We start from the raw sequence: 21525 nt of genomic DNA, 5'->3' as shown, positions 1-21525 counted from the left end.
TTTTGAGAACAATTGTGTTGCAGACGTGCGTGCAACATCATTGATGTGCGATGACGCACAAAAAACGATATTGGGGTCGGCAAGAGAAAAAAACAAAACAGCGATTACCGTTGATAGCAGGAAACACAAGCATTATTTTTGAGTTCTTCTCGTCTAAATGAAAGAACATTGTGGTTCATTGCACGTTGTGTGCAGGAAACAAGACGTCCTCAACAGTTACTTTATCTTTTTCTAACTTAAGTAATAAATCATTTGTAATTGATTATCTATGAAACAAAGTAGCTAAGGAAGTAATTAGATTACTTTTTAAGGAGTAATCAGTAATTAGTAGTTGGACTACTTTTACGCCAGCAACACTGGTAGTCAGAGAGTTGTCATGCATTAAATGAATGTGTCACGGGCGAACAGCAACGATTCTGATTGGCCAAGTCAAACTCTGACCAAGTGGAAAGCATTCAAACTGAACCCACGGCAGTTTGGACTGTACCTGCGGGCCATCCAAAAGACGAAGAAGAGACTCGTTGGCTCCTTTATTTGTCCGCCTGCAGTTTCACTCACGGGTCCTCGTCAACGCTCTCCGGCTCGTTGGTTTGCAGATGTCTGCGGTGGAACTTTTTTTCAACTCTTGGGCGCCACTCTGGCTTTTGCTTCTCCTTCTATTTTTATTATTATTTTTATTTTTTTCATCCATTAGCAAGTTTTTCGCTCGGCTTTATGTTTGCACACCAAGTGAAATATTTCACCGATGGCTCCATCGTGAAGTGTCCGAGAGCTCGCTAAGATACAGTATATTTTGCTTTTATGGGCAACCGTAAAATCTTGCTTTGTTGCAAAGAATTTATTTCTAGATATCCAAGGAGGTCTCTCTCTCTCTTGCCACACACATATATATATATACATATATATATATATATATATATATATATATATATATACTGTATATGTTTGCTTGTGTGCTTATGTATATGTATATATTAGGGCTGTCAATCGATATATATTTTTAATTGCGAATAATTGCATAATCTTCATAGATTCCTTCGCTGCGATTAATGAATTGCATGTGTAAAATTCTGTTATTTTGCATTTCAAGGCAGTTTTAAAGTATGTAATGTATGTAAAGTAATACATGTAAAGTATTTCTTACCAGAGGCCCCGACGACGGGTTAGTAAAAGGGACAAAAAGGCTTATGCAGGGTTCACAGCGGACACGGAAGCGCCCCGAAGCGGCGCGGCCCAAAAAAATTGCGCGCGTGCCACAGCCCTCCTGTTCACATTCCTCCGTGACGGTCGACAAGCGCTTCTGCTCGGCTGTTGTTTGCTCCCCTTCAGAGTTATTTTTTTTCATCAAGATCAATTTCACATCATCCATCTTCACTTGGCAACAACTCCTCTCTGCCTCTCTCTCGCTCTTTCCTTGTTTGTTTGAGTGTTTAGACACCCAACACCCCGCCCTCACCCCGTAGTGTGTGTGTGTGTTTGTTTGTTTGTTTTCATCTCTCTCGCACACTGTTTAGACACTGACAAAATATAACGCACACAATTATGATCGCATTTGTCAATTGCGGTATTCTATTTTGAAAATTGCTTTTATTTTGTTTCTTTGAGCGACTTCCTGTCCAGCTTGAGGCGGATTGCTCGAGGCTCACGCACAATCGTGATTAATGCGTTAATGCTGACAGCCCAACTATATACAGTACATGTATACATATATGCATATGTGTGTGTGTGCGTGCATATCGCAGGCGGAGGCAGAAGTTCTTTCTTTTCTCCGTCTTGCCATTCACCAGCTTAAAATAGCAGCAGTCGCTGCAGCCCTGCTCGGTGTTGCCAGCGCGCTGATTGCAGTCTGTCGAGCAGCTCTGATGAGTCGCTGCCGATGGCGGCGGCGGCTGCAGCGTTGGTCTCACGGTTCACCGTCCTGCACAGACTCTTAATGACGCGGCGGCTTTACACGTCTCGTACTGCGGCTCACATTTATGCACCGGGGGAGGGGGGGGGTGGAGGGTTCGCGGGGGAGTGGGTGGAGGGAGGAGGGTGGCGGGGGGGGTCTGGGCTCACAGCTTCATCATGCAAAACATGTCGAGCGTCAGCGGCGGCAGACGTGGACCCTGTCACTTAACGTATTCACAGTGCACGGACCCGGATTAACGATTCGCTGCCTTCACTGTATTGGCTTTCAGTCAGCTGTCAGGAAAGTGACTTCTCCTCCTCCCCCTCTACCGCCTCCTCCCCCGGTCCTCGTCTGGCTAAAGCATTTGGTATGGCAGCCGCGAGATATTCACGTAAAAGCGCACAAAGAACGTTGGCACCTTCCCATAATTGACGTCCGAGTAACTCGGCTGCTCATTGCTGCAGCTGCAGGGGGAGGCTTTGGGAACCGCCAATTGGGTTTCCCTTCAGCTCACCAGTAACCAGCTAAAGAGCTGACAGTTTTTTTTTGTTTTGTTCTTCTTTTGCTTCCTCACCACCACGGAGATAAACATCGTTTATCTCCAGCACCACACTTCTTCCTGACGGATATTTTGCAGCATCTGGTCTCTCTCTCTCTCTCTCTCTCTCTCTCTCTCTCTCTCTCTCTCTCTCTCTCTCTCTCTCTCTCTCTCTCCTACTTTTTTGTCGAAATGATAAATGTGTTTGGGAGATTGAGATCAGCGGTCACGTGACCTGCGGCAGTGTAATAAAAACCAAAAGGCAGGAGGGCGTCGGCCTGCCCCGGACCGCCGGAAATTCTTTGAGAAAGGGCTGAGCGCGCTGGGGGGGTGACCCTGCCGCTGGGGGTGCAGGTTGACGTGACCAGGAGGAAAGACAAAAAGAAAAAAAAAAAAAAAAAAAAAAAAAAGCGACGACGACGAAAGAAAATATCATGAAAGACAATAAAAAAGTTTGACAGGCCATGGGAGTTGAGGCAGACTTGGAGAAGAGTTAATGCCGGGCTTTAAGGTGACTTCCTGAGCCGCTGCCTGGCTGCTATCAGCGCTACTGCGGGACATTATCTGCTGTTTAATACACACACGCCTCTCATCCTGCCATCCGGCTGAGCGGCAGCCGGCAGGATGGAGGAGATAATAATAAATTCCCACCTAATCTCTTCATCCTTCTCCACTTCTTATTTTCTCAGATTTCTTTTTTTTTTTTAGTTTTTTTTAAGTTTTTTTTGGGGGTGCTCTCAACTCAACCGCGGGTCAGCGCAGCAGCTTTGTCCTTTTCCTCGTTTGCCTGTTCTTAGCATTTTCTTTTCTTTTTTGAAAGCATAAATACACAAAGTGATGAGCAGATTGACGTCAAGGCAGGGGGGGGGGGTCAAATTAGTTCTGAATCACCGAGCCACCTTCATTAAATCACCTTATTATTTTAAGTGTTTATTTCTCATCCCAGACGGCAGCGAAGCAGCTTGGCGTGATTGCTGATGAAAAACAAAACAAAACAAAACAAACCTCCCAAATTCCTAGAAAAAATTTCTCCGATGCAACGTTGGAAGCCGTGTGGCAAATTTGAAGCTGAAGTCACGTCAAAAAAAAAAAACCCAACAGCGAGTGAAAGAATTTTCATGCTTAATTGCGCCTGGAATTTTCCACTTTCACTCCGTTTCTCTGCACGGTGCCAGAAGCATTTGAGCGTGTGGCCTCGCAGTTCCCTCGCAGGGGGAACTTAATCAACTCTAGGGCCCCTCGGCCAGATTAACGACGAGGCCCGAGTGTGCGATTCGGACCGAGTAAACTTATTGTGAGGCGGCGCCATCCATCACCCGGCGTGACAGGGAAGGACAGCCGCCAGATCTGCAGAGGAACCGTCAAGAGTCCGGGAACGGGAATGATGAAGCTGGACCAGAAGGTCGTAACAAAGTGTCAAAACCAACCCCCCTGAAAAAAATGATAAAAAATATAAAAATTGGCAAATTCCAAAGCTGGGCTATTAGAGAGGCTGTCAGGTCGACGGGAGAGGACGCAGTGAACCCGGAGCGTCGGCAGGTTGGGAAGCTCGGCCTGAAAACACTTTCCAGTCCGGAGGGAAAGATTCCAGGCTGCGGGATCCCGCCTCCAGGGCCTCGTCTTTAACCGGGAGACGCAGCTCCGGCAGGTTATGGGGGACGTTTATCTCCATTGCCGGCGCCTCATGACGCGCGGCGCCGCCGGCGCGTTGATGCATGTGAGCGGCGGTTTACAGCGGTCGAAGGCAACGGCTCTGCTCCGTCACAGCGAGGCGAACCAGGGGGAAAGGGAATCTTTTTCTGTGAGGAACGAGCACAGCGAGAGCCGCCAGCGCCGCAGAGTCTCTGGGTTCTGAGGCGCTCGCGAATGCGCAGCTGCAGCTGGGATCTAATCAACGCGGCCGCATCCTCCAGTCTCGGAGGAAGACATCATTCGGCCCCGGGGCCGCGATGATGGCTTGTTTATGAAATAATGGGAAAACAAGGGCTGGCAGGCGCATTTCCTGCACAAGTGTCAGACTCCTGCAGTGGGTGTGGAGGCGGCTGCAGCAGTGATGGTGGTGGTGATGGTTCTCATGGTGCTGGTCCTTGTGGTGTCGGTGGTGCTGATGGTACTCATGGTGCTGATAGTCTTGGTGGTGCTGATGGTACTCATGGTGCTGTTGGTGCTGGTGGTGCTGATGATGCTGGCGCTGGTGCTAATGTGATGGTGCTGGTGCTGATGGTGCTGTGGGTGCTCAAGATTGATGACGATGCTGATGTTCCTTGCGGTGTTGCTGGTACTGCTTTTCCTGGTGGTGCTCAAGGTTGATGATGGTGCTGGTGCTGGTGCTAATGTGATGGTGCTGCTGGTGCTGATGCTGCTGGTGCGAATGCAATGGTGCTGGTGCTGATGGTGCTCAAGGTTGATGATGGTGCTGATGGTGCTGGTGGTGCTGGTGGTGTTGATGGTATTGATGCTGCTGATCCTGTTAATGATGTGATATTATGGTGCCGCTGGTGCTGATGTGATGGTGTTGATGGTGCTGATGTTGGTGGTGCTGCTGGTGTTGCTGGTGCTTATGTTGATGGTATTGATGCTGCTGGTCCTCGAGGCGACAGGAGCCTGGCGTCAACTGGAGGCAGCGCTGATTCCTGACTAACCAGGCCAAAGAGCCAAAGACTGATGGAGCCAAGAGACTCTTTCTCCTCCACCAAGTTGGCAGCCCTGCAGTAACTGTGACCCATTTCCAGGGCGAATCTAACAAAGCATCAGGAAGCTGCAAACAGAGGGCTAACAATGGGCTGTTTTCACATAGATCTTCTGAGGTTTTTTCCTTGAAAATGAGCCATCAGAGGCTTTAAACAAACATTAAACATTAATTAAATGTTGGACACAAAAGAAAGATGTCGTCCTCTGGTTCTACTCCGTGAGACACTGGGCAGCCGAAGCTTATTTCAGACGGAATATTAAGTTCCCTGACAAGGCTGCCGATGTGCAGATGCTCTGCTGCCACGATAAAAGCCTCCTTTTCTTTCTCCCAAGTGCATCGCTGCCTTTAAAAAAAAACCCACCACCCTTTTGTAAATCGAATATAAATGTAAATCGGTGTCGCACACAGATATGTTAGAGAAACACACTCTCTCTCGCTCTCTTTCTCTCACACACACACACACACACACACACTTGCACGTGCTGCTGCAGCTCCCACTCGGTTCTCACAAACAGCTGAGTGATCCTCGCCGTCCGGCGCAGCGGGACTCCCAGCAGGGGGGCGGAGCCATTCGCTCGCCTCAGACTCTGCGCCGGTTTAAGATTTCACATCAAAAAGTTACCCGCAATTTTCTTTTTCCTCTCAACGTGTTGGAACATGTGATTTCTTTTTAAAAATTCCCCTTTCGCTCTCAGTTGCGAGTGAATTTTTGCGGAAATCCTCCAATTCACTGCAAGTACGAGGTTTTGATGTTAACGGCCGACAGAATCGATGTGATGTCATGTTATTTTTCCTTTTTTCAGTTCGGGGCACGATCGTTTTGTGGCTCTCGGCCGTTTTCATGCCTCTGCCGTGCGCACGCAGGCTCTCTGCTTTTCCCGTTTTGGGAATTGAAACACCATCTGGACTGGCAGCGGATTTTTTTGTGATTTACTACCCAACTTCTTCTCCTTCTTCTTCTGCGTCGCGAGGCCCGGGAAGACCTGCGGCTCAGACCTGCCAGGGATCGAGTCTCCACGGCGGCGGCGGAGGCGTACAGAACAAAGGAAACGGTGAAGATTCAGCGTTTCTTCCGCAGACTGAGCCTTTAATGACTTCCGGACGAGGGCGTGATCGATCTTGTGACACCGACACGAATGGAAACATTGTTCATCCGTCAAAAAAAGCCTGCATAGCTCGCATGAGGACCGCCCATTTAGCCCTCTGTTGGCAGCCTCCTGATAAAACTCGTTCTCTGTTGGAGCCTCCCCTTGTCTGCAAGGGGACCAGGACCAGAACAAAGGCGGCCTCAGAGGGCGGAGCCGACACCTAGCTTTGGGGGTGTGGCCATTAATCTCGGAGAGGCGTCAGTGCTCTTTGTGATGTCACAAAGGGTCGATTTCCACATCGACTGACAGGACGGAGACACAGACTGCGGTCAGAGAACTGTGGTGACTTCTGCATCATGTAAGGCCTTTGAGGTTGTTGGTTTGTTGTTCACACTGTGCTTCCTGGACAAATCTGGTGGATGAAGAGCTCAGCGTGCCGTCAGACACGGGATCACTTTGTTTGTTTGTTTTTTGTTTCGTTTTTTAATTTGCTTCAGTCTCCACCTCCCTCATCAGCCGCAGAGCACCAGTCCATCACCAGCCCTGCGTGGTGCAACATCTCAGAGCGCTCGCCTCCCTCGCCCGCAGCAACTGCTCTCCCTTTTTAAAGCGAGGCGACTCCCCCCCCCTCTGGATTTTATTTTTCCATCTGCTGTTTCTTACTGGTGCCCCCCCCCCCTCCTTTTTTTTTAAATGGAGGATCGTCTGTTTGAGTTTTGCTCGTTTGCTTCCCCAGATAATTGCCGCGCCCATAAAGAGAGGCCTTACACAGCACCTGATAGAAATCGGCTCATTTACGTTTAAATTCTCTTCAAAATGAAGGAAACTTCATTTCCCACAATCCGTGTTGATTTAGTGAGAGAGAAATTTCTCTCAAATAAAATGTAAATAAAACTTAGATGTCTTTTATTTGCGGCCTTCTGATTTGAAAAAAAAAAAAAAAAAAAGTAATAATAATATCCTTCATTAACATCCTGTCCTGATTGAGGCACCAAAATACCAGCAGAGCATTCTAGGATTTGTATTAGTATTAGTATTAGCAGTAAATGTGCTGTATCATACCTGCAGGCCAGTTCTAGTAGTGCATTTGCATTGCTTCGTTGGCCAAATAATAAAAAAAAAATAATTACACTGGGGGCCAAATTTGGCCCGCGGGCCAGAGTTTGACACCTATGGTCTAGTTTATCGTTGATGCAGTGATGTGGCTGATATTGACCTCCATTCATTCAAGTCCTGGTGACTCAGGGCTGTGCATTTGCAGTATCACGTTTGCCTATGCAGCAGTGGTCAGGCACGGATTACAGTGATCTTACAATATGTTGAGGACTGATTACATGAAATTGTCTTACAGTCACAACTGACCTTTTGAGTCAACAACACAATGCTTACAACTTTGATACTCTTTGACATACTGCTTTTTCCCTCCTTCTTTTTACATCTTTCCCTCCGTAAAGGTGTTTCATCCTCGCGGACGTGGAGGACAAAGAGCGTGCACGTGGACGTCCCGGATTTGAAAGGGATCCAAATGCTCTTAGGTATGACGAACGGGCTCAGGATTAGCGCTGCCACCGCCGCCGCTGCCTTTCCCTCTGATGAACGTTTATATAATAGCTCTGAGGGGCCCATATTTATTATAGAGGAGCATACATTATAACGGCAGCCTTAAAATAACTCTCCTCCAAAGCTGCTTTGCTGACTCGGTATAATTACCACCAGCTACTGCTGCGTCCCAGCAACTTTATGTCTTTGCCATTAGCGCCGACTCATGTTTCCCGCTATCCGTTGCCGGTGGCTAAGAGCTAATTGCTAACAGGTGATGCCGGGTTCACGGTTTAACCGCGCTCAGAGCCACCGTGGCGTGTTTTTTCAGGATTTAAACCCCAGGGCCTCGGGTTAGAGAGACTAAGTAGAGGAGCTACTACGGAGTTGCATCTTCATCGTCTGCAGACAGTTTATGTCTAATCCCGCCGGTTAATACGGGAGGAGCATTTTAACCTCACCGCCGAGCGGAGCATCGCACTCTCCTGTTTGTGCACGAGAACAAACTATGACTGAAAGATTTCCATAAAGTCTCTCTACCCTTGCCACTGTTGTAAGCTGTGAAATATAAGAAATGGATTGGATGGATGGATGGATGGATGGTTGGAGGGTGAGTCCACCAGAGTAGTAGAGTCACTTAAAACGTCCAAGACCAATATTTAGACCTTTATCCCAGAGTTCAGATTCCATTGCTGGAGACTTTATTCCAAAATAATAATTAAAAAAAATCCCTCTGGATGTCCAGACAACATCATATATGGCCCTGTGTTTGCTGCTTCCTGCTGAAGCCACTGCTTTGCTTGCACCTTCCACACGTTTGGATTGGGGGAATAAAAACAAAACATGGCGGTCTCAGAGGGCGGAGCCAATACCTGGCTGGGTCGCTAAGTGGGGAAGTCAGTGATCAGCCTGCTGGAAGCTCTCATGAAAGAAAGAAAAGAAATGAATACAAAATTGCAGCAGGAACATTTTAGCTTGCGTCAGGTATGCAGGCCGAGTGTTTGTGTGTGTGTGTGTGTGTTTTGATTAGAGTTGACCCTCACCCCACCCTCACCTCCCAAGGCTTGTTTTGCCCCCCGGACATGTGAAGATGTTTACAAGATGTGTCGAGGCGGCGATTCGTCGGGCTCCGGCGCAGCATTTCGACCACCGCTGGATATAAATGAGCATCTGGGGAGAGAAACGCCTTGTTGTTGTTGTTGTTGTTGTTGTTGTTTTGTCCCCTTCGCCCACCTCATCTGGAACCCCGTCCACGTAGCCGCACACTCGCACATCTGCATAACCCTCTCGAGGCACCTTCCTTGTTTTCAATACGTTATCAGCAAAGCGTTTGAAAGGATCGTCTTCATTATTTTTGATTCGTTCGCTGAATAACCCGGCTGTAAAGTTTCCCCCCCTCAGGCTCTTCAGTCAAACGAAGCCGTGCCTTGTTCAGTTGCATGCGGAGCAGCAGGACTAGTGTGTGTGTGTGTGTGTGTGTGTGTGTGTGTGTGTAATAATTGTTTTTATCTATTTATTTACGTTAAAGTCTAATAAAAACAATTATTTTGCTCTCCGCTAGGTAAAACGGTAAAAGCCGAGCATCGCAACACTAGTCGAGTGTTCATCAACCCTTTCAACGTGCACTTTGAAGAATAATGTTGAGCTAAATTGAAAAAGTTGTTTTTTCTCTCGCAAGTTTGCTGAATACTTGCTGATGAGCTTATCGTCGTGAACGTCCTCCGATGGTTCTTCCCTTGAAGGCTCCTGCTTCCTAATAGGCCGACACTCTGCAGCGTTGCCTTTTCACAATAAAAGTCATGACGTGGAGATACATGCAAAAAAAAAAAAAAAAAAGCACATCTGCTGCAAACCAGTCAGATAATGAGATTGTCGCGATAATGTCGTCTCTTTGGTTGGTCGGTCTAGCTCTTTGCTGCTGAAGGAGAACAAGCTCAGGTTCTTGGTCTGAAGTTGATAGTAGTGGATGTGCCAGCGATTACCATTCAGCCGATCCGCTGCATTTAATCAACAGGTTCAAACCCCAACAGCAAGTCCACTAAAGATAACAAAAAGTTCCCTTCTGAGGAGAAGACAATCATTAAAAAAAAAAAAAAAAAAGCATCCCCTCCTCAAACAGCCTTCAGGCCATGTGGATTACAAAGGAAAAAAAAACACACAGCCACTCAGAAAATAAAATATAGTGTAAGGAGAAGCTGTGGGAGTGAAGCCAGCAAGGTTTTCAATCTTAATGCCTCTTTTCTCCGACCTGACGGCTCCAACACGTCGCTGGAGTGAAATCTGCTCGGTGAAGTAGGAGTGCGACAACACTTGTGCAAACCTTGGGGCACACACAAGACCAGGCCGATCCCCCCCCGCCCCCCGCCTGCATGTCGCACCTGGAGAAGAGTGACCAAGAAGAAAAAAATACAACTGGTCAAGTCGTGATCATGCCAAAAAAATGTTATTGCAGTGCAACTTCAAACGAGGACGTCACAAATTTTTATCGCTCATAGAAATGTCACAGCTTTTTTTGTTTTTAACAAGGACGTTGGCTTGTGCGTCTATTTTTATTTCATTTTATGTATTTTTTTTTGTCCAGCCGACTGTCCGTCCGTCTGGGTGCATCGATCGGCCGACTTCCTCCCTCCGAGAACAAAGATCCGACGCAGTTGCTTGGATACGGCACCGAGGGAGGAGAAACTCGCACTGATGGCTTTTTTTTTCTCTCCTTCTCCTCCTCTTAAGTGTGTCACTTAAAAGAGGAGGTGAGCGCCTGCTGGCCACTTAAACTGCCTGTTGCCACCTGCAATCGTGTGTTCGCTGGCCACGAACTCAGAAGTCACACCTGATGGACTTTTTTTCTCCAGTTGTATGCACAATTTTGAATATATTGACATTATTAGATCACTTTTGTTTGTGTGTGAACAAACGGCAGCACTAGCACGCAAAACCACAGGACTCTGCGTTCTTTCTTTCTCTTCCCCTTTTCATGACATCGTCAGTGAGCGAGCGCGTCTTCCTTCCTTCCGACTTCGGCTTCTCTTGAGGTGCCAGGTCGCCGTCATTGTTTCAGGGCTGCTTACATATAAACCACGAGTAGCAGGCCGATTGGCCTTGAAGGTGTAGGAAATAAAAACAAACAAAAAAAAAAACGTTCTTCAATGTTCTTCAGAAGCATGTCGCACTCTGATGAAATTCCCCACACCTAAACATTTCCATTGTCGTCTTTATCCTCCGTCGAGCTGTTTGTCTTGTCACAGTCCAGCGGCACTTACGATCTCCTTTAACGGCCAGCTTGTCGAGATTACCGAGGCTCTCGCTGCTAACGACTTTACGAGCGTCTCAGAGGGTCACAGACTGGGAGCCGACGAGCAGGTGTCGCCTCTCGGGCTCCAACTGCACCTGTACTCGTATACCAAAAACATTCCTCGCTGGGAAAACGACGTGCATTCCGGGTAAAATGTGCCTGTTGTGAGTGCCAGGCTTTCGATCTGCGTTGCCATGAGAATCATATCGCAGTTTTTAGCAACATACGGGCAGAAACGTGCAGGGATTGAAAAGAAAAAACAACTCACATATTTGGACCCGTTTAAGGTATTGATGAAATATGGAGAACGGCCACGGCCGCTTATACAATCAGGTTGTTCCTTTTTTTAACGCCGCGCTTCCCCCCTGGACGGAGCGTGGGGGTGATTTTGCTGAAATATGCCCACATTTTCTGGACGGTAACTGCTTGCACAAGTATGATGTAAAGCTCCTCTGGGTGTAAAAACTCCAGGATAACGTTTTACGAGTTCATAAGTCAGCGCTGTTCATCGGCGACAGAGCGGAAGAAAAGAAGGGAGAGTTTATGGTGGGTGGGTGATGGGGTGGGGGATGGGGGGGTGGGACGAGGTCTTTTTTAAAAATTTTTTTTTTGGTTTCGGCTAAAAGTGGCGCCAACCAGACGTTGTAACAGGCCTTGATTGAACTGCGGCAGCGACAGGAAGTGGGGGGTGCGAGGGATTCAGGTTATTGGGACGTCTTGGGAAAAAAAAAAAAAAAAAAAAAAAAAATCAGGCCAAGGACTCCGACGTCACCTGGATTTGGGAAAGTGGTCCAACAGCAACGGAAGGTGAAGGAGCCTCAGACTTTGATCTGAGCTCTGTTACTACCGTGTCGAACGTTCAAAACCAAACTCAAAACCTTTCTGTTCTGTCTGGCTTTTAATAAGTGACTACTTACTGTGCAATGTCCGTGTGTGTGAGTGTGTATCTCCTGTACTGTCAGCTGTGTGTGGCTTTGCGACAGGGCAGGGGTATCTCTGTAACTGTGTTAATATTCTGTGATGGCACCTTTATTGTTTGTTCCATATTCTATTGTTCCTTGTTTCTAAATGTAAAGCACTCAGAGTTGACTTTTAATGAATTGCGCTATATAAATGAAGTTGACATTGACATTTGCACTTGTTGGAAGCGGCATAGATGAAATCCATGTAGCTGATTGGATGCTGAAGTTGTTCCAAAGCCCCTGGGCTTCAATCTGGCGCCCCACTCATTTCAATGTAGTTGCTCACTTAGTACATGCGCTGAAACAGTGTTTGGCTTCCGCATCATGGAGCCTGTAGCACTTCCCATCATGCCTGTGTATCTCATCAGGATGCGTCAGCCAATCAGAATGAGGGAAATTTCTTTGCTGCAGTACCTCAAGTGGCCACTGGAAGAAAAAAAAAACCTGGAACGTGCCACGTTGCCAGTCCGGAATCCAGTTCTTACAATACATACATGAGTTGGTCTCTGGTCTGGTTGGGTCAAACAATGCGGAGGCAGGCAGTGAGACTGAAACCCCAGACATTGCTGCATTGGTGCTGCAGCGCATTCATCAAGGAGCCGAGCCGGGTGTGTCGCTACAAACATCCCAGGGATAAACGACGGCGGCGGCGGCGGCGGCGGCGGCGGCTTTCGAGCGAAGGCGGAGACGACGCCTCTTCGCCGCCGCCGCCTGCCTTGCCTTGCGAGTAAGACTCCGTCGTGAGGCGAGGCGGCGAGCCGGGACGGGAGGGGAAAGGTGGCGGCTCGGGAAGCGGCGGCTCCGACAAGGCAATTAAACGCAGCTCGAGCTTGATGGATTTCTAATTGGAGGCTGATCACATCGGAGGTGTGCTGGATTATAGCGGCGGTAATGAATGGGAGACACGGAGCGTGACAGATTACTGCTGTTATGCCTCAGCCTGAACTCTCTCTCTCTCTCTCTCTCTCTCTCTCTCTCTCTCTCTCTCTCTCCCTCTCTCTCTCTCTGTGCATGTGTGCGTATGTGTTGTGAATAATCCAGTACTTTAGCAGTGTGTGCTGCAGGTGTGTGTGTGTGTGTGTGTGTGTGTGTGTGCATGCCTAATAACCTATGTGTGCATGGGTGTGTGTGTGTTTGCACTAATGTGGTGCAGGTCCGACATGGGGAAAATAACAAGGTGGGGAATTAAGACAAGTGGGAAGCGGCCAAGATGCCGCAGCGTTGGGAAGGCCCGAGGCGACGCACACACACACACACACACACACACACACACACACACTGGAACTCGAGGTCAACCTGGGCCCACATTCACACAGCGAGGCTCCACCCTCGAGGGGTTACAACTCCCGCTGGAACACGCGGTGGAAAATTGCCGTCAGGTTGAATCGATTGCGACTCGGGTTCGTTTTTTTCGGTCGCTTCGGTTTCGACGCTCAGTTTTGTGTGTGGCGGAGTTAATCTGTCGGAGATTAGAGTTAATCTCGGGGGGAGCTCGATGGATCTTTGACCCCCCCCCCCCGGGATCTGAATCCCTGGGACACTTTGCCGCTTTGCAGGTTTAAACCAGTCAACTTCCTAATAATATAAAAGCGACCTCTGACCCCCCGTTTCCTTTTATTGGTTTTCAATCACATGACCTGATCCCCACGGAGTCCCGGGTCGCCGTGAAGCTGCGGCCGCTCGAAATCACTGACGTCTCACAGTTGCACGGCCTAGTTTCTATAGACATCGGAGTCATACGGTTCTTGAAGGTTAAACCGAGGTCAACTGAACTGGTTTTAGTTACTTGAAGAGATTTCGCCTCACGTCTGAAAGGCTTCTTCAAACTTCTGAGTTTGGTTCTGTTCTCCAGATGACCTGGACGACTGAGAAGCTTGACATCAGAGCTATAAGATGAAAAAAAAAAAGAGTATCAAAACATTTGAAAAGGACAAATTGCATGGCTTCAGATGTAGCGTTGCAATTATATAGCGATGGACAGTGGAGCACAGCAGGGGAGCTGAAGTCGTAATGGACTGCACTCCAGCAGCTTCACTGTACAACAAAGCACTTTTACAAAGGCCCTCTCATTCACACCAGTGGGTGGCTGCTGCCATGCAAGGTGCTGCCAGCCCCGTTGGGAGCAATTTAGGGTTGGAGTCTTGCCCAAGGACACAACAACAGACTGGGATGGAGCGGGACTTGAACCGACAGGAAGCTCTGCCGTCCCCCCATACGCCAACACGCACACAACACACTCGGTTCGTATGGATGAGCGAACTGACACCTCACGCTGCCGCCTATCATCCGTCCGCTCGCTCGCCAACGAGTGCTGAGGTGACGCCGACCAGATGTTTCATCAAGAGGACGAGTGAGCTGGTGGCTCCTCCCATCCAGTTTACCGCTGCCTGTGTTGCACGCTTGCACCCGCTTGCGATGCTGTGCCCGTCCGGACGAGGTCTGAAGAAAAAGGAAGAGGTGGAAGGAGGAGGAGGAGGATGAGTATGAAGAGGAGGAGGAGGACGGAGGAGGCAGAGGAGAGGGAGGAGATGGAGGAGGTGGAGGAGGGAGAGGAAGATGTTGAGGAGGTGGAGAGAGGAAGAGAAGAAGGAGGAGGATGAGGGAGAAGGTGGGGGAAGAGGAGGAGGTTGAGGTGAGGGAAGAGGAGGAGGTTGAGGAGGTGAGGGAAGGAGGAGGAGGTTGAGGAGGTGGAGAGGAGGAGGTGGAGGTGAGGGAAGAGGAGGGGTGATGCAATCAGAGAGAGGGACGAGAGACACAGGACGGCAGAGAGAAACAGAGGGAGCGAGAGAGTCAGCGCTGGCTGAGCAGAAGGTGATGGGAGGCTGAACAAGAGCCTGCGTGTGTGTGTGTGTGTGTGTGTGAGAGAGAGAGAGAAAGAGAGAGAGAAAGAGAGAGAGAGAGATGCGAAGGGAGGACGGGCAAAAACAGGAAGAAAGAAGCGGCGTAGGAACTTTTAATGGCCCGGCTGTTGTCTTTGTCAGCACACTGTGACAGCCAGAATCAATTATTAACCACCACTACAAGCCTTCAGAGGAGCAGCGGCAGAAGAAGAAGGAGGAGGAGGCGGAGGAGGAGGAGAAGAAGGAGAAGAAGGTGAAGAGCGGCGGTGGGAGTTAGGAGGGGGATCAGGGCCGAGCGAGCCGGGGTGGGAGGGGCCTGGATGAAACGGAGAGGGGCTTTAATTAGGATGAGAGCAGAGCAGAAGGAGAAGATGAAGGAGGAGAAAACAGGGAGATAATGAGGGAAGAAAGGCAGCGAGGAGGAGGAGAAGGAGGAGTGGATGACGTGTCATTTTTTTACTCTTTCTTCTCGCCGCTGCGTTTTAACAGCTTCAGAGCGATGGTGCACCACCAGGTGCGGAGAATCTCCCTGCTGAAGTGCTTCAGGTTACGTTGAACATCATCAAATCTGAAATGCTACTGATGCGCTTTTTTTTTTGTTATTTGTTTTTTTTTTTACGCTCGTGCAGCTCAGCAGCACCGTTGTTGTCTATCATTTACTGGACTTTTGGGGGGAGATTATTGAAAATTTGAAAAAAAAAAGAACAAGTTTCACACAGTGCTAAGTGTGCTGGAAAACAGCACACTTAGCACTGTGTTTGCAGCCCTCTGACAAGACCAAAACGCGTCAACGTTGGCCTGTCGGTCAAGTCAAACTTTTTACCTTTTTTTCCTACGGGCTCTTCGCCAGATGGATGGACGGCACGCCAGCGTGGCGTTTCCACCTCCATTCACTTGCGCGAGCGTCAGTGAGACACCTAGTGGCCGCTGCCCAGGTGGAAATAAAACCCCGCTCCCCCATCTCTGATGCCACTTCCTCTCGCTGAAGCTGCTGTGTGACGACGTGGCCAAATCCGACTTCCTGCCTCCATCTGACAAAGCCGGGATAAAAGCTCGGTGCCAAAGCGGCAAAAGCTGGGAAAATAAAACCGTTTGGAGGTGTTTACCCGAGCGTGGGAAACACACTCTCTCTCTCTCTCTCTCTCTCTCTCTCTCTCTCTCTCTCCCTCTCTTTCTCTCTCTCTCTCTCTCTCTCTCTTTCTCTCTGCTGCGCTCACGTGCTCGAGCGCTGCTGCAGCCGCCGCTGCCGCCGCAAAAAAAAAAAAAAAACGAGAGAAAAGGGTGGAATGGGATATGAAGCGTGGGACTGGACCGACGGACTTGGGCAGCCCGCACGCGAATTTTTGGAACGGAGGCATAAAAACGGAGCGCAGGCCCGCAACCGGGGAAGCTCATCGGCATGAAAGAGACAATAAATGAAAGGAAAATAGCAGCGGCGGAGCGGAACGATGCAAGCTGGAATCCAAACACAGCGCACGAGTCACGAGAGCGGCCCTGGAAACAAAACAAACTCCCCTCCCAAACTTTTTCCCCCGCTTTTGTCGAGTCGGCGTGCGGCTCTCGCCGGGCTTGTGTAATGGAAATTTCGTTTGTGTTTTTTTAGTTTTTTCTGTTTGTTTTCGTTAATCGTGCCAAAGTCCTTCATGTGTCGTCGCGGAGCCGCGGGAAAGGACGGGAGGAAGAAGTGGGAATAAAAGCTGCATAGAAGTCCAACTCACGAAGGAGGGAGGGAAGGGTGGGGGAGGGAGTCGACGGCAGCGACGACGCTTCTTTGTGTTGTTTTTTTTAATCTTCTGCTTAAGGGACCTGAAAATTGCACAAACGCACGGAAGCGAAAAGAAAGGGTGTTGTTTGTTTGAAAAAAAAAGAAAAGAAAAGTAGGGCACGGACGCGCTGTTGTTTACTCTGGCGTTGAAGGAAAGTGCTTGTTCCGCAAACCAAGGACTCATTTGGGCGAATCCCACAGGTGAACGTGGGAAGGCGACCTTCAAGTCACCTGCTAGTCCGATTCGCTCAACCAACGACTTGAACAACAACAACCACAACAAGAAAAGCTAGCAGAGGTCGAGCTGCTGTGACTTCATGACCTCCTCTGGGGAACACTCTGGATTATTTATCGCCCTGTTGTCCCGGTGATGAGTTGAGCAGTAAGTGCTGATTTTGCTCCAAATTTGCGCTCGGTGCCGCAAACGAGTCACCCGTTGGCTGCACGCCGACACTTTTTTTTATCCCGACAAATGGGCTCGACCTTTGAGAAGGACGGCGGCCTGACCCACTTTCCAGCCCACCCGGCCCCTCCCACCCCCAGCTAAACCAACCAGTTCTGGTGCCAGCATTTGGTCAGACGACACGTTTATGCATCACGCTTGATTTGCATAGCCACCCATCACAGCGGCGCAGAGGCGGACTGAGCGCACGCATACACGTGCACGCTAGGCTCGTCACGGCCGTGGCGTTTGTGCATTCGTAGGAGGAAGTGCGACGCCGGGATCACTTGACGGATGCGTTAGTCGATACGCGTGTGCACACACACGTGTATGCACTGAGTTTGGTCCTGCTCAGTGCATGTCCGCGTGAGCACCACTCATCACGTAGCCGGCGCCCCCCAGGGGCCGGCTGACTGGTCGGCCAGCTCACGGAGCTCTGGATGGCTGGTGCTTGCTCAGCAGAAATGTCATCAAGTCTTGCGTGATGATATTTTAATGCAGATGATATCTGCGTTAACGGTTCGAAGCGACCATTTTTCATCAAACCAGTGGGAAAAAAACTGACTGACTGGCAGGTTACAGATTTCCTTTTCCATCCTCATCCCAAACTTTTATTTTGAAGGCCGGTGGATGTTTTAGCTTTCCTCTCTAGAAATGTGTTTTTCCTACAGATGATGCCTGCAAGATCATTTCATTTGGGTTCATGGGATTCTCGAATGTTCCTTTAAATTCTGAACATTTTTCCTTTTCATCTTGCACTCCAGTGGAGCCACCATGCGTCACAAATGGCAGATTGAAAGGGCAGAAGAGTTACAGGATGGCGTTTTGCATCATCTGGGACCTCTGAATAAGTCATTTTTGGTAAATTATAAATTACTGTGTTTTCCTCAAGAACCTAAATTTGGGACTTAAATTGGCACTGACTCATCAAGCTGATTCAGCTCCGTCTTGATCAATAATAAATAGGCCAGTTCCTCCTCAAGCTGTGGCTGGAGCACCAGGCTCAGTCCCGATGCGCGCCAACCTGTCCGTGTCAATAATTCAATGACGCGTTGAGACAGTTTTGCGCCCCCCCCCCCCAAAAAAAAGGGGGGGGGGGGGGGATGGAAGAACATAAGCCAAGCAGAAGAAAATAACGATTAGAAATCAAATGATGAATCTTGCTTGATGCTGTTTTAAAGATGCATGTGCAGATGCAAACAACAGTGGTTGGAGAGGGACAGGAACGCAGGATGAACTGAAGAAGAGGAGGAAGAGGATGGAGGAGGAGGAAGACAAATGACACAGAGAGCAAATTAACTATGAAGCAAAACCAGAAATTTTAAAACAAAAATAAATTTGAGGAAAGAAAGAAAAGACAACGCTTATTGCCATCAGCCACAGCTACAAGCGGATTGTTGCGGCAGGGGTTAGTGGATGTTTTCACAGCGTCCCTCCGTGATGTAATCATTGTGATGTTGGGATCATTGTGAAAGGTTTTTGTGCGGACGTGCGGACGGATCAGCGGTCGCTGGGGGAATCGACCCGCGATGTCAGATTTGGTGATTTTAATCTGGTTCTTTTCTTGGTTTCCTGCGCTGGGATTAACGGCCGGTTGGTGCGTCAGATTTGGCAGAAGAAAGCTGAGCTTCTGTCTGTGGCTCGAGCGGAGATAATTGAGGAAATGTATTTAGACATTAAAGTGAAATGTGTTTTTTTTTGCTATTCAGGGTGGTGTGGTAACTGCAGCACCTGCCATCAGTCATCGATATTGTCAATACCGATACTGCTGATACCAAACCTGCTGATATCAGCCACTGATACCAGAGCTGGTTTTGATAGCAGGGAATTGAACACCCATCCTTTTAGATATAGAATGAAATGAAAACTTTGTCTGCTGGAGGTTGATAAGATCGAGGAGCCAAAAAACATTTCAATGTCCAACCAAACAAATCCATTATTCCTTCAGTTAAATTGTTGAAATTTCATTCATGAAACTTGCCTTTTCACAAGCTTTGTTGAAGTTGAAGGCTCATAAAAAAAAAAACCTTTGCCGCTCACAACAAACGATTTGAAAAAAGAGAAAGCAAGTATAATTTAAAAGGAACTGAGATAAAAAAAAACAAAAACAAAAAACAAACAAGATTCAGGACGAAATTGAGGGAATGTTGTGTTTCTGTAAAAAGGAATCAGCTAATGGAACAATCTGAACAAAGAAACCAAAGAATCCAAATCAAACATTACATTTAAATGAATAATTAAAGCTAGTATGTTAAAAATAAATAAATAATAATGATAATACAATGAAATATGTTAGTTATGTTGTTGTTTGTATGGTAGTATCTGAATTGTATCTTGGGAATTGAGCAGGAATCTGACTGTCTGCGTTGGCCGGCAGCTATTTTGTTTTATTTATTTATTTTTCGTCTATGTTGTTGTTGCTTTTTAAATTACTTTCTTTGTAAATTAATTTCTGGGGATAGTAGAGCAGATATAACAAGATTAGTCTCCTTTCTGCTCCTTTTCATTCTTGTATTTTTATTAAATTGTTTTTCTTTTCTTATATAAAGAATAAATAAATGAACTTTTATTTTGAAAGCTTTCACCTTTAGCTTCGACTCGTAACGTCAACAGAGAACACCTGACGATGAAAGTCTTGCGCTCCAGTGTCACGTCTGTGCGGCAACGGCCCCGACCGGCGCCGTTGCTGCACGCCACTACTTTGGCGGGCCACCGCGCCCGTTAAGTGTGTTTGTGGCAAATTGCTCGTCTTTTGTGAAAGGAGACGAGACGAGATGCAAAAAGCGGCGGGGGCCGGTGATGAAAGGACGGCAGCATTTTCAGGGCTTTGATGCGCGTCAGCAAAAAAATAAATAAACAATAAATGAGGCAACAAATAAATATATGATATGTGGATGTAGCCGTTTTTCACACAAAAACAATCTCCTTGTGCAAAAAGCAGCGGCAACAATTTCATCTGAGGCGCCAAATGCACGTCTTAATTCAATCCTAATTCTCGGGCCGCTGCCGTGTTTCTTCTTTCCTTTTCTTCTTTTTTTTTTTTACATTCGGTTACGTTCCTGCAGCTTTTTGTTTGCCGCCGCTTGATGAAAAACAAAACACTCGGCCGCGGCTGACAAGTGAAATAAATGACTTTTCCCTGTCGGCCTTTGTGCGGCAACCCTCCAAGTGCAGCTGCATTAATATGTAGCACGCCGTCCGACACTTGGATTTAATTTAATAGTGAAGGCTCCATAAGTGCCTGCGGCGGCCGGGAGCGGCTGCAATGCAAAGTCATTAGCCGCGGAAAACAATATTTAGAGCTGGAGAGAAGCTCGACGCCTCAACCTCGCGGCTGAACACGTTAGCTGCCTTTTGGTCGACGGGCTGGAGGTAGAAGGGAGCCAACGCTTTGTACCCCGGCTACACAACCTGGAATCAGTCACTTTCGTACCAACTGGGCTTTTTGACGGGCCAAAAGTCAAAGGTCAAAATGCAACTGGGATCTCATGGTGTTTGTAAATGACGTCATGCTGGAGGTTGTGCAGTCGCACCACAGGCTTGAAGGCTTCACACACCGCACTGGTGAAAGACTGCCTTTTGGCTGTAAATTTTGACCCGGACTCCACCGACTCCTCCCGGTGGAGGATCAGAATGAGGCGATGAAACATTTGGCTCGGTTAAGAATGATCCGCGCCGTTTGTCTTTTGTCATTGGAGTTTCAGTCATTTATTACTCAGGTTTATTAATAACGGAACTATTAGGAGCAGTAATGAAAAGCCAAATTTTGTAAGTATTTCTTTTTTTTTTGTCTCTACAGTAACACTTGAGTACAGATCGACTTTTGGATGATGAGGAGTTCACGCCTTCCCCTGACTGTGTGTCTGACTCACAACACAACAGCACCATCACTCGCTCCTCCAGCAGAAAAGTTTTATTTTCACTCTTCTTTTCCTGCATAAACCTGTAAACAGGGTGACGGCATAAACATGTTTAGCAACATTCCTTCAACCGCAGGATTGAAGACCAACTCTTTGTCAAGTTGCAGGAACGAATGAAGCGTATGATCTGCAGGACTGTCCTTTGCTTTGATGTATTTGTATCCAGGAAAAGCACAGCTGATGAGTACCAGTTGTGCTCTTTTAACTGGAGCTATTTCAAAAATTATGCAAAAAAAATAAGTCACGGCAGCAGCAACGGCTATTTGTTTTATTTTTATTTTCCTTTAAAGACGATCCCGGGAGAGAGTGAAAGACAAGTGACAGCGATCACTGTCAGCGCTGACAAAGAGGCAGCTGACACATTTCATATGCAGGAGATTAAAAAAAAAAAAAAAAAAATCTTGGATGATCAGGCCTGTGGGTTGCGTTACCACCTGCCTGCAGAGGAGGCAGAAAGAAAAAAAAACAAAAAAAAAACACACACAGCTGGCGTTGCTCCGGCAAATAAAGCAAGATGTCTTCATGATCCGTAACCCCGGGGTGGCCAGACACAAGCGGG

The sequence above is a fragment of the Nelusetta ayraudi genome, unplaced genomic scaffold (genome assembly GCF_046127955.1).
Source record: "Nelusetta ayraudi isolate G7.1 ecotype Tasmania unplaced genomic scaffold, CSIRO-AGI_Nayr_v1 ptg000015l, whole genome shotgun sequence".
Taxonomy (NCBI): Eukaryota; Metazoa; Chordata; class Actinopteri; order Tetraodontiformes; family Monacanthidae; genus Nelusetta; species Nelusetta ayraudi.
This window is presented reverse-complemented; position numbering follows the sequence as displayed.